We start from the raw sequence: 14,941 nt of genomic DNA on the forward strand, positions 1-14,941 counted from the left end.
CAGCTTTTACTCTTCATTTGGTGGCCATTAAAACTTTATGGAGGCCAAAGTCCATAAACCCTAATATTATGTGTAATTAACAAAAATGACTCATTCTGGTAGGTGGCGTTCTTCTGGCATCTGCCAAACCCAAACTCATCCATCGGACCACAAGATAGTGAAGCATGATTCATCACTCCAGAGAACACATTTCCACTGCTCCAGAGTCCAGTGGCAGCCTGCTTTACGCCACTCCAGATGATGCTTGGCATAGCGTATAGTGCTCTTAGGCTTGTATGCAGCTGCTCGACTTTGGAAACCCATTACATGGAGCTCCTGAGGCCCTCAAGTTCTTGTGCTGATGTTGATTCTAGAGCCACTTTGGAACTCTGTAGTGAGTGATGAAACAGACGATAATGGGTATTTTTGCGCTTCAGTACTTGGTGGCCCTGGTCAGTTTGGGACTACTTGTAGAAAGTGCAACCGACTTCTAAGACAACATTTTTTGGAATTTTGGAAGTTTTTGCAGATTTCTTTGAAAAACTGAAAGAAGCACTCATGCATTTCAGGAAAAGCATGGGCAATTTAGTTTTCTCTGATTTTTTGTCAAAACCTGGATATATTTGGTCTGAAAATGCACAAAAACAGACATAAACACACTCACACTGGTCTAGGCAGTACAGTTTGCTTCGACTGCAGTTAAGAGGTCATGCCACAGTGGGCAGCTCCATGCTAACTCTTTGCAAGATGAGTGGATGCTTAAGTCAACAGCATGCAAATGAAAGCCGCGCTTATTATTTAACCATGCACACAATGCATGCATAATGAAGCCAAAAGGCTTGAGGAGGCACCCAAAATTGGTAACAGTAAACTATCTTAAAGACGCAGGCCTCGCTGCTGGACTCAGGCCAGAAGCTGTGGGCTTTACTTCAGGGTTTTAATTTGAGCGTATTATTCACCTTTACTGTGTGCAGTACGAATAGATTAATGTGTTAATGTCTGAGATTTGGGGAAAGGTTAACACTGAAAAAAGGAAGAAAGAAGGAGGGGGAGAAGAAGTGTGGAAAAACAAAGAGGGGGAAAAAAAGAGCAGAAAAAGAAAGCAGCAAAATCTTACAGGCATCTGCTACCCATCATATCAGATTTGTGTGCAAGATGTTAATTTTAATTTCTAAGCTAGAGAGAGAGAGAGAGAGAGAGAGAGAGAGAGAGAGAGAGAGAGGAAGAAAGAAAGAGAAGAGAAGAGAAAGAGATAATAGACAGGGAAAGAGGGATGAGAGAGATATAGAAAGGTGAGAAAGAGAGAGAGAGAGAGCAAGAGAGGGAGAGAGAGGCATGAAGAAGCGTTTTATTTCGAGAAGCAGAGACAGGCATTCTCTTTTTCTCTCCTCTCCATCCTTGTTTTTTTTTTCTCTCAAACATCCCTCTTTCTCTGTTTTCCTCTTTTTATTCACTCTCCATCTCTCTTTCTCATCCTTCTGTCTCTCATCCCTGTTTCTCTCTCTTATCTTTCTCTCTCTATCCCCCTCTCCTTTTCTCATTCCTTTCTAACTTATCCTTCTGTCATCCTTCTTTCCCCTTCTCCATCCCTCTTTCTCTCTGTCACTCCTTTCTTCCTCCTTTTCTCATCCTTTTCTGTCTCTCATCCATCTTTCTCTTTCTCCATCCCTTTACCTCTTTCTCCATCGCCTCTCCCTCTCTCTCTCTCTCTCTCTCTCTCTCTCTCTCTCTTTCTCTCCTTTTCTTATTTCTTTCTATCTCATTGTTTTCTCTCATCCCTTTTTTCTTTCTTCATCCCTTTACCTCTCTCTCTCTCTCTCTCTTTCTCTCTCTCTCTCTCTCTCTCTCTCTCTCTCTCTCTATCTATCTGTCTCCTTTTCTCAGCCCTGTCTATCTCTTCCTTCTCTCTCATCCCTCCTTCTCTTTCTCCATCTATTTCACCTCTCTGTCTGTCTATTCATCTTGTGCCTGTCTATCTTATCCTTCTCTCTCATCCTTTTTCTCTTTCTTCATCCCTCTCCTTTTTTCTCACATCCCTCTCTCTTATCCTCTCTTTCTCTCTTTCATCTCTCTCTAATATCCCTCTCTGTCTTTCTCTCTTTCTCTTTCTTTATCTCTCTCTCTCTCTCTCTCTCTTTCTCTCTCTCGGCACACATCACTACACATTTACACCTGAGCACTAAGTGTTTCAAAGCGGTCATCATGCAGTTCACTGAGCTCTACAGGTACAGGATGAGTCCTCACTGCTTTGTTTCTGTGTATCTCTGTGTGTGTGTGTGTGTGTGTGTGTGTGTGTGTGTGTGTGTGTGTGTGTGTGTGTGTGTGTGTGTTTAAAGCACTCTGAGGACAGGTGGGCAGAGGAGTTTTAATGTGTGGAGTGCAGTGATGTTTGGTTGCCATGGTCACCTCGGACCCATTCAGTGTCCCTCAGTAACCATTGTTGCCCGTCTGCAGTCCAGCACATTTCACTCACACACACACACACACACACACACACACACACACACGCACACACACAAACAGGTGTGTATAAATGTGTGTGTGTTTCCCTTCAGCAGTTTCACACTTTCCTCTTCATCATAACCTTCTTCCAGCCCAGAATCACGTTTCCTGGAAAAGCTTCCTGCTTTTATGTTGTTTCCTTTTTAGCTCTAAGTCTGCTTTCTAATTAGAGGTGTAATCATACACTGATGCAATGCAGTGCACTGATTCAATTGCATCAGTTTTAGAAAGTTAGAATGAGTTATATGTGATTGTAATAATGTTTTGAAACACTGTGCACTCATTTTTAACAATAATGTAAAATCTCTGGCTCTGTTATAATATCAAAGAAAAACAACAACAAAAACTGTTTACTTTTATTTTTAAATCATCATTCTACTACTGTGTAAATTAAGCTGCCCTGTTTTCAGTATATTTACCAATACTTCAAAAGTGTATAATCAAATCAAACTGAATTATAGAGAAATTTGAGATTTCATACTGCAGTGATTCTTCGTTAATTACATTTACATTTCATTTACATTCTAATAAAAATATATATTATCATTGCAGAACCATCACTACTATGCCTTCAGAGAAACATGATGTTTGTTGTTTTTAAAAATATTATAGTAATACTCAAATTTCATTGTTAAGGTTTAACAAAACATGTCCAGCAGAAAACTGACCAATCATGATTTTTCTACCAGCATATTCTAGTACATACAGCCAATCAAGCTCTCCCATTGATTAAGAGCTTCAGGAGCTCAACTGAAAGCCACACATATTAATTAGAAAATGCAACATATGATAACGCTCATTTCTGCTAGTGCCATTATGGGATTTCCAGTAGCATGTTAGCACTAAGCTAACACCATGTTGGCTTAGTGCTACCATAATATTGGAGATCCCACAATGGCACTAGCAGAAATTAGTATTATCATATAGGTATCTTTTGTTTTTTCTAGATTCTATTTTTTTTATATTTATTTATTTTTTTTTTAGAATTTTGACATTCATGACCCAAACTGAACACTAATCTCAGATTTCAAATATGACATATATTAGCGTATATGGATTCCCTTATTTCTAAATTATATTTGTCACATATAAACATCTATGTGAAATATATCCCAATTATTTGAAATTGGCCATTTTTAAAATTGTAAAAATAAATGTGTTTTATGTATGCATGGCATATATTACTCATATATGCCAGATTAATGTTATATATGTTTTATGCACTTTTTGTGTCTTCCACATACCTTCTAATGAAGTGAAAATTGCTGCAGTAGGTGCATAACTAAACGTTATGCAATACAATCATTAAAATATGAAAAAAATGAAAATATTATTCTCTGAAAATTTTAAAAAATAATAATATTCAAAAGCAACAAAATAACAGTTATAACTGTACTAAATGGATTCGGTTATGTATGATCTATAGATACCGTGTTTGGATATATGTAAAATATTCTACATATATGTAAACAACATATATTTACATTAATTTTGAAATATATACCATATATACATATATGGCCATATATCAGATTTCCATATGGGCAAATAGATATATGCAAGTACATTAACTTCTGAGAAAAAAAACAAACATATTAAATGAATTCAAAATGGCCTGTTTTACAGTAGGGCCTCCACTGGCCATGTGGTCAGTTCTGAATAGCTTCAGGTCAGATTTCAGCTCAGGGTAGGCCACAAATGGAGTGAACTGCAATGATGTTGAACCCTGACTCAGTCATTATGAGGTGTATCGAGACTGGTCTTAGGTCGGTCAGAAAGGGCAGTAACTCTGTTTCTCACTCTGTTGACTCCCGTGCTGCCCTGCTGCTACCTTTGGCCCCACACGTGCTCCTCTAGGCCTTCTCACATACATCTTTCATTCCACCCAAACATGATTTTGCACAGCCTGTCCTGGTGTAAAAGGAGGCCTCACTCTGTGCTAACATTCTCAGACAGATACAGCTCACACTGGATGCCTTCTTCAGTTGCCTTAAATCACAGTGCGTTCTTCTGGACCAAGACAAAGGTCCCTTTCAAGCATCTGAGGAAGAGAAAAAAATCAATTACATCATGTTCAAATTCCACTGTGGCCTCCTGGAAGAGATCATAAGATCTTCCAGTGATAATTGGACCAAAAATCAAACTGACACGGTATAATGCATGAAGTTCCCTTCTATAGTTTTGCACTGAAGCTACAAGGCTAATATAGCTAACAAGTAAAGGAAAGTAAATATTAGCAATGCCCCAGTATGATACACTAAATTGGTACGGGCACCGATATTGACCATATTAAATGGATTTGGTATCAGCCATACATGACCAATCTTACTGATTCTTTGTCACAGTTGCTGTAAAATTGAAGAGTGTCATTTCAAAACACATCAGATTCTCATTTTGTATTTTTATTAATTGAACCAAATGCTCTACATACCGCTAATAATTACAAATTAACACATTTCAGGCAAATTTTGTGGACATGAAACAAGTATTTCTTTGCTAATGTGAACTTGTCATGTGATCAGCAAAGTTGTAATTTTTTTATCAATTCAACATAAGCTAAAAAGTTTAAGTTGCCAGAGTTTGTTTGATTTTGAAATAGTAAACAGATAGAACTGAGACTTAAAGCTGGACTATGTAGGATTTTCTTGTTAAAATTTAAAGAAGTAGCTTTACTGAGTCAGAAGAAAGATGTAGGCTAAATTGTTAAAGTCAAAGAGGAGTTTTAGTTTTCGGTCCATGTCTTACATTTTTTAGCATTAATATTAGTCAGGCTCAATAAAAGATCCGAAACGATGTTTAGGTTCTTGAATGTAAAATCAACATTATACAGAAGAAGATAGAACAACAGTAGTAGATATTTCACTCTCATTCTAAGAAGACATGCAATTGGCCATGTTTTGACTGGGTTCTCTTTGAATTCTCTTTGAACCGTCAGATTCATCCACTCGGGGGAGGGGTCCAAAGCACAACTCACGTCCACACATTCTATGCAATCACACGTTTCCACCATTCTCCAAATTCACATCTTACAAAGTGTAGCTTTAAGATGTCTTCAGTGATCACTTCGACCTCATAGTCCTAAAATAAAATGGAAAAATATGGTTAAATGTGAATACTTTAGTGTCATCTTATGATATGAATAAAAACAACCTCCAAAATGTATTTAAATAAATATAAAAATTACACATTTGCGTCCAGCTGCATTACGTTTTTATCTTATCTCTAAAAGACTTGTGCATGTCGTTTCTGACACCCTACGACATACAGTAAGACATGTTATCCATAAAAATGGACAAAAATATGGATAAAACTTGTAGCTACTACTTTCTTGTGTTGTACTTTGGTTCATCTTCATAGAGACCAGTATGTCACACAGTATCACCAACCACAAAAGCAAGTCTACTTGAAATTACTGAACAACTCAGCATGATTTCAGGCAAGTGTGTGATGATGTAGGCATGCAGTTAGCCTGATGCTAATTGAGGGGTTTAAACTTAGTCTCGTAGCTCTAATTCAAAACTAAAGAAGCAAACTTAAACACTGATCTGTGTTTGGGATAAGGGGGCAATTTTATTCTTTACCATACTATTTCTTTCAAAGCAAAAAATGCTAGTCTTATCCCAGGCTAGCTGTTCACTAGTGCTGCCTCCTACTTTTTGCTTTGTGGTTCCCTGCCAATCACAACGTCCCACCGCTTATTTTTCTCAGGATTAAGAGTTGGCCTTTTTCCGGTTGGCTGGAGTAGCGTCCGTATAGCATATAGCGGCCTTCTCTTTTAATCAGGGAGGTAAAAGAGCAATCACTTACATCAGTCGGTTCGGTGGGGCGGGGTAGGGTTTTCTTGGGGTGGGGGAGTACAGAACTGCTTATTTGTACAGGATCCCGGGACCACTGAGGTTTATTTTAGCAGACTGGGTGAAAAAGGCTGGAGTCAGCATGGAGGAAGCTTGTCCTGGCCTGCGTGGAGAAAGCCATCATGCAACAGATGGGCCTGGTGGAAAAGAGGAGAGAGTGTGAAAGAGTGAAAGAGAATAAGAGCGAGTCTTGCCTATGGGTGAATATGTGTACTTGAAACAGAGGTGGTTAAAGACACTGTGTCAAAATAGAGCAGTTTAGTCCCTTCCCCAAATAACTGGACATTCTATTAGGGACAAAAATGAAACAAATAAAGTGGCCTTTTTGGAATAATATATAAAGAGTCTATGGCATCACATCACATCCATATGTTCTTGTCTCTAATTTTAAAAGCATGGAAATTAATATAGAGTTGGCCCCCCTTTCCTGCTATAACAGTCTCCACTCTTCTGTAAGATTTCCACTAGATTTTGGAACATGGATTCGCTTCCATTTAGCCACAAGAGCATTAGTGAGGTTGGGCTCTCATTTCGGGTGATAATTCCTGGTTTGCAGTTGGCGTTCCAGTTCATCCCAAAGGTGCTGGGATGAGGTTGAGGTCACGGCTCGGTGCAGGCTGGTCAAGTTCGTCCACACCAAACTGAGCAATGTCCTCTTGGGGGTATTGTAATGATGGCAGAAGCAGAAATAGATCTTCCTCCAAACTGCTGCTACAGCGTTGGAAGCACATTGTTTTCTAGAATATGTACAATACGATTGTATGCTATTACTTTTGTAGCCTTCACTGAAACTAAGGGGCTCCAACCATGAAAAACAGACCCGCACTGCAAGAAATAATATCTTAACAAGTGAAAACGTCTTAAATGTAGTCAATAAATCTAATATTTCCCATTATGAGACTATTGTAAGACTATTCCAAGATTATTCCACCTGTTTCTGTACACTTTTACTTGTTTTAAGTGATTTTATCTAGTAAAAGTGTCTTATTCCACTGGCAGGTAGTTTGCTTGTTTTGAGAAATAATGACCATAATTTCAAGAAGTAATGCTTAACACTTTTATTACATAAAATTGCTTAAAAACAAGTAAAAATGTTTAGAAATAAGTTAAATAATCTAACGAAATTCTTACAACAGTCTCATAATGAGAAATTTTAGATTTATTGACTACATTTAAGATGTTCTCACTAAAATATCTTTTTTTTGCAGTGCATTATTCCTCCACCACCAAACTTTTAGGCTTTTAGACACCATGCATTCAGGCAGGTGCCATACTTCTGCATCTGTCAAACCCAGATTCATTGTTGTGTGTGTTGACATGTTGCACCCATATTGAAGCTAGAAAACTTGAGTCATGCAGGTACAACTTTTAAAATAAAGGTACAACTTTTGCAACTTTTAAAGTGTTAATAATAAGAAAGTTGGGGTAATTTTAAAATGTCTGCAGCCATACATACATAATATAGCTTTATAGTTATGTATAACTTTTACTTTTGATACTTCAGTGCATTTAAAAGCTCTCTCTTTTCCATAATCTCTGCCCACTGCAACATCAGAGACAGTGACTCATCCACCCAAACACTGTTGCTCTGTGTGTAAAATCAGTATTTTCTGTTCTCGCTCCATCTCCATTTCTCTAAACTGCTATTCTTACTTATATTGTTTGGTAATCTCTTTAATTATTTAGTTATTTGTAATTTGTACTTTATTTGGCATCTTTTTTTGTTATTTCAGTGATGCGTTGCCAATAATATCACTCATTATGCTCGTACCAGTAAAGCTTACGGAGTTGACCTGGACTGAGTGTGGAGATGGAGAGAGATGGCGAGAGAGATGAAATGATGACAGATGAGTTTCCATTCCGTGATGCCGTCCTTGCCGTGCTAAAAAGAGGCCTCCAATGAGCGAAAAAGATCGTATTGAAAGAACGAAATACTGAGAGGAGTGAGTGTGTGACCACATGCTCGTATGTCACTTGTTAAGAACATATGTATTTCATCAAGGCCATTTCCACATTAAACTGCAGAGATCAGGTTATAAGAGAGAAAGTGCGGGATCATATTTGATAGGCTGCCCTCGAATATTCAGCGAATGAGACAGAGCTTTAGATGATGGACCTGACCTGGCCAGTTCTACGGAGCTGTAGTAATGAATAGCAGTCACACACACACACACACACACACACAAGCGACATAAACTTCTGACCTCATAACGACACAATTTGACTGTGATACACTATATGGCCAAAAGTATGTGGACATATTACCATCACACCTGAAAGAGCTTGTTGGACATCCCATTTCAAAACCATGGGCAGTAATATGGAGTTGGGTCAACCTTTGTGGCTGCAACAGCCTATGAACCACTGGAAAGGCTTTCCACAAGATTTAGGACTGTGTTTGTAGGAATTTTTTTGTTCAGAGGTTAGGCACTGATGTCGCCATCGAGGTTCCAGTTCATCCCAAATGGGGTTGAGGTCAGGGCTCTGTGCAGACCACTGGAGTTCCTCCACACCTTATTGAACTGGGTCTTTATGGACCTCTCTGGAACAAGAAGTGATGCTGGAACAGGAAAGTTAGAAGCATGTAATTGTCTAAAATAGCATTAATATTACCCTTCTTTGGAACTAAGGGGTCTAGTCTGAACCCTGAGAAACAGCCCCAGATAGCATTATCCCTCCTCTACCAAACCTTCTTGTTGGTACTTTGCATTCCTGGCATCCTCCAAACCCATATTAGTCCATCAGACTGCCAGATGGACTCCAGGGAACATGTTTTCACCTCTCCAGAGTCCAGTGGTGACATGCTTTACACCACTCCAGCATTGCACATAGTGATCTTAGGCTTGTATGCAGCTGCTCGACCATGGAAACCCATTTAATGAAGCACTTGATGCACAATTGTGCTAATGTTGCTTCCACGTGCAGTTTGGGACTCTGTAGTAAGTGACGCAACAGAAGACAGGCAATTTTTATGCACTACTCTCTTCAGCACTCAGATGCCACACTCTATAGGTTACAAGACCTAGTACCAGTCTGTGGTACTGGACTGTAGACTGAGAACCTTGGCACTTATTTGGCTGGAAGAATTGAAAAAGGGTAAAGAAACACAAATTATTGAGGGGGGTGGGTGGTTAAATTTGACCTAAAAAAGAATTAATGATTTATTCCACATTACTGTAATTAGTTTTAAACTATATAACAATCTAAAAAAGTTAAGCATCACCGCTTTGTGATAGACCTTCACTGTGCACTGATGCATTTTTACAACACATATTGTCCTTTAACTTTGATGCAGTCATTATTTCTTTGCCCCTCCCCCTCCTCGCTCTCTCTAAAAGCACCTCTGGAGGAATGATTAGCGCACAACAGCAGTACACAGATGCACATAAAGTCCAGCATTAAAACTCAAAGAGACAGCACAATGCATTTATTCATCAAGCGCATTCAATCTCACTTCACTGACAATTAAAAAAAAAAAACAATTACCATAGTCCGGACATCGGCCGATCGATATCAGCTGCCTGTCATTTCAACCTCTCTCTCTCTTTATTCTCTATTAAGTAGGAACCTTTTTATTCACCCTTTAAAGTTTCAGGTTTTTGCCTCACAACTTCAAAATCCAATTATTTTCCTCTAGTCCCACGTGTGTGTGTGTGTGTGTGTGTGTGTGTGTGTGTGTGTGTGTGTGTGTGTACTGTATGTGATGTCTCTCACATTTTTGATGTCACTCTTCTGAAAGATAGACCCCTGTGACTTTGTAGCCTGAGAATACAGTCCAGTTGTGTGTGTGTGTGTGTGTGTGTGTGTGTGTGTGTGTGTGTGTGTGTGTGTCTGTTTATATTTGTATGTTGTTGTATATTTCCAGTACATTTTCATCACCAGAGACAAACAGGCCTGACCTGCAAGACCAAGGAAATGAAGTTTATACAAAAGCTCCATGTTTCACTTTTTAAACTGAAAGCATAAACTCATTTCCTTTTGGTTACTAAGGTTAAGGTTACAGACAGAGTTAGATTTAGAAAATTCTTATTACAAATAGAGACTTTTGCCATTTTGAATGAATGGGCCAAAAGAAATGAGCCAAAAGTACTTGAAAAAAAAGTTACGTTTACTTCTATTACAAGTTAAGAATGTTTTTTACTTTCTACTATAAAGTTACTGTTTAGTAAATATAAAGTCTTGTTCCATATATATATATATATACACATATATATATATATATATATATATATATATATATATATATATATATGTGTGTGTGTGTGTGTGTGTGTGTGTGTGTGTGTGTGTGTGTGTTTGTGTGTGTGTGTGTGTGTGTGTGTGTTTGTGTGTGTGTGTGTGTGTGTATTTTACTGCTGTCTGAACAAAACAGGAGAAGGAAAAACACACTTTACTTTTAATGTAAGTCAATGGAACCAGAATTTTTTCCAAGTAATTTTGAGCCATTTGTTTTTGTCCAATAATCTTGGCATTTATACACAATGTAAAGATCAACAGGCATTTTCACATTGTCATAAAACTGAAAAGAAAAATGGAAATGTCCAATTTTGTAGCATTTCTATTGGTCCAGTTAGTTAAAGTAGCCTTAACTGAAAAGCATCATGCCATTAGGCCACAATGGAGAATGCAGCTTTCATCCAAAATCCCACTCAGTCTGATGACCCAACTGCAGAGAATGAAGAGGATGAAGGAAGTGGTATTGTAGTTAGCAGTTAGTAGTTGTTCTAGCTGTGAGTCTAGAATAAAACTAGCTAGCACTCCACCAGTGTTAGCAGAGCTATTAAATGCATATAATAGTTAATTACATAGGCTTTCACTTATAAAAATGACTCATAAAAATGGTTTATTTCACTCCTGAGTGACCAACTATCAAAGCGCTGACCTCATCAGGGGATCATGAGTTTGATCCCCAGCAATGCCTGGCTGGAGGTCCCAGATAGCATAATTGGCCTCGCTCTATCTGTTGTGTCCCATCTTCTCCTACTATCACTCAGTGCAATACTAACCAACACTGACCTCTGTTAGTTCAAGTCACAGAACTGGCGGTTAGCATTCTCCTCCAGGCATGTTGAGCCATCTTATGACTTTAATGGCTACATGTGCCACTGGCTGACTTAATAACTTTACAGAAAGGCTAAAACCTTAATCACTTTTAATGTGAGGTAATGTAAAGAGATTTATAAAGGAAAGCAATTCTGAAGCATTTCTATTGGTCCATTCATCATGACATTTTCACACAATGTAAAGGACATCCACTGTATTCAAATTATATAGGAAATTAAAATAATTGACAGAAAGTGGAGATACATTGAGATACAGTGATGGATACATGGCAATGTATATATTTATATTCATGATACATAAGACATGTGATATATTTTTTACCAGATATTGCTACGGCATGTATTCAAACTGAAAATAAGTTAACATAAATTAATGTAAGTTAAGTAAAAAATATAAAATGTGCATAACTTTTGCACATACAGAGGTTTGAAAATAATTATGTTTCAGCGCTTTAATGTATGTATTACAAATGAGAAATATTATTATTACTTGTAGCTACTTGAAAATGTATATGCAATATATTGAACATATTATTATTAAACAGTTACCTACCAGAGCCAGAGAGAGCAGGAACAATGATACTCTGACAAAAGATCCCGCATCATGACAATGTATTAAAACAAACCTGTGAATCTGTGTGTGTTTGTGTGTGTGTTTGTGTGTGTATGTGTGTTTGTGTGTGTATGTGTGTGCACAAACAGCCTATTTCTCCATCGCTGCCACAGAAAGCCAGAAATAACAGAGAACAGTGGCCTTTTGCGAGAGTCTCAGCTGGTGCATTAGGAGCCAGTTGTGGGCTTGCGGGACGCGTAAATAAATGGATCAATAGGGGCTGCATTAACCCAAAACATCAGTCTAACAAGCTCCCCGCTAAAAAAGCCATTGCCATAATGAAACTATTATGTGTTGCAGTTTTCTCTAATGTCGCTAATGGTGAATGGTCCACAAAGGGCAGAAACCACATTAAAATCCTTTCGAACCTGCTGTTAATTGGTCCAGGCTTACAATCAGATCAAGCCAATTTATCCCCTGCCGTCTGAACCCAACGGTCTGAAGCAGTAGCCAAAGTAGCACTGCGTGTGGTCATTTTTAGTGCCCCTGACATATGCATTTTTGTGCCTTAGACCATGAAGGAGTAACATTGCCCTTTACGTAAGGTATCCTTGAGAGTCCTGAGGGTGAAGCTTTAGCATTAGCTAACAAGCTGCAGCTAAGTTAGGCTAGCTAGTTATAGTAGCATCCACTGAAATGTATCATGGCATTAGGCCACAATGGAGAAGTGGCTGAAACAAACTAGCTTTAGACCAGAATCCCACTCAGTCTCATGAGCCAACTGCAGAGGATAAAGGAAGTAGTATTGTAGTTAGCAGTTGTGCTAGCTATAAGTCTACCACGAAACTAGCTAGCACTTCACCAGTGTTAGCAGATCTATTAGATGCTTATAGTTAATTATGTAGGCCTACATATGGCATAAAAATGATTAAATGCTGTATTTCGCTCATGAGTGACCAACCATCAAAGCGCTGGCCTTGTCGGGAGATCATAAGTTTTATCCCCAGCAACGCCCGGCGGGGGGTCCCAGATAGCATAATTGGCCTCGCTCTCTCTGGATAGGTAGGATGTCCCATCCTCTCCTACCATCACTCAGTGCAATACTAGCCAACACTGGCCTCTATTAGTTCATGTAACAGAACTGGTGGTTAGCATTCTCCTCCAAGCACGTTGAGTCATCTAATGACTCTATTGACTACAAGTGCCAGTGGCTGGCTTCACTCTGAGGAAACACCTGCTAGTCTTCATCTTTCCAGCCTGGTAGCATTGAGTGATAGCGGAAGACTTAGCTAGTAACAATGATTAATTGAGGTGGAAAAATTGTTTAAAAAATGAATTAGGAAAAAAGTGGTAGAAAATAATGCTATTTCAGTCATTATGTGTGAGAACACCGTATACATAACTTATACAAATACATATAAAATGCAAATGCATATGCACATACAAATAAAACTAATACATTGATAAACTAATAGATTACAGGCTATTAAAGAAATTATTAATCACTGAGAACATTAAGCTATTTAAGGCCTTTCGAGGCTCAGGCTATGCCTGTTGTTAAAATATAATTTCTCTTGTATAAATCAAGTTCAGATTGCAATTGCTGGCATATTATAACTTGAAGTGATGGCTGGCATGTGTAGCTCAGTCATCCCGCAGTTTAGACCAGAAATGTTCTCATCCTTCACTTTTGATGAGCTCTGCTATTCAGAAGGCAATGTTCCCCACTACCGCTGCCATCTGTGAGAAAATTTGTTACTCCGGCTTGTCCGCTGTTCTCTCGGTCAGTGTAATTAGGCTATGTTACATCAATGCTATCAGCCAGTTGGTCATCACTATGTAAGTGTCTAAAGGATCCAACTCTTGAGCACATGTACAGTACTGCGACAAAGTCAGAGACCATCGTTTATGTGTTAATTCTCTGTAAAAAATGGTTACTAAGTACATGTTGTTCAATTTTCAAGAGATTTTCTTGGAGGAGATTAGTTATAAAATAAACGACTTGTAGGGGAAAGTCAAAGAAAAATAAATTAATTTCTACAGAGCCCCACTGGTGACATCCTGTATAAATAAAAATAATGTGTGGCCATGACTTAGTAAGGCATGGGAACAAGATAATTAAGTCATGGCCATGACTTAGTAAGGCATGGGAATGAGATTCTAAATGCGTGGCCATGACTTAGCATGGCATGATCTCGTTCCCATCCCTTACTAAGCCGTGGCCACACATTAAGATCTCATTCCCATGCCTTACTAAGTCATGGCCTCGCATTATTTTAATTCATACAGGATGTCACCAGCAAGGCTTCGTAAATTTCTGAAAACTGTGAAAAATGTTTGAAAGATATAGAGAAAATGGGACCCCTGACAACTTTGCAAGACCACCAAAATTGTCCCCATCAGATAAACAGCACTTAAGCTTTCATCTTTGAGAGAGAAGAGAAAATCAAGCTGCTTTAGATCTGAAAAAAAAAAAATCCATAGATGTTTCTGTCCATCCTTCCACTGTGAGAAGACGACTCAGGATGTGGGAATTTTTAATACATTAAAAAAAAGAAAAATTGCACTAGAATACCAAATTTAGACATCTGAGATGTGGAGGTTTTATGGAGTAACACATCTAAATTTGTAATTGGGATTAATTGGAGTGTGAAAAGCATAAGACGCAGCCAACTTCTAAGACTGAACTCTGGATGTGTGTAAAAATATTTCCACACATTTTTTGAAACTGGAAGCAAGTCTCCTGAAAAGAATAGAAGCTGTAATATGGGTGGGCACTAAATACTGAAGAAAAAAACAAACATTATATTTAGTTGTTGAGGCTTTTGTGTACTTTGCTCCTAATTATACGTGTTCTGCTTTTTTCCTGACACTGAAAAATGAATAATTTCTACTTAATGGCTGTTTTGACTGGAAATCAAATAAATGAGATGGTGGTCTCTGACCCTTGCAAAGTACTGCACGAATTTGGTTTTCTGCCACGTTAAATT

This window comes from Colossoma macropomum, unplaced genomic scaffold, assembly GCF_904425465.1.
Source record: "Colossoma macropomum unplaced genomic scaffold, Colossoma_macropomum, whole genome shotgun sequence".
NCBI classification, from domain to species: Eukaryota; Metazoa; Chordata; class Actinopteri; order Characiformes; family Serrasalmidae; genus Colossoma; species Colossoma macropomum.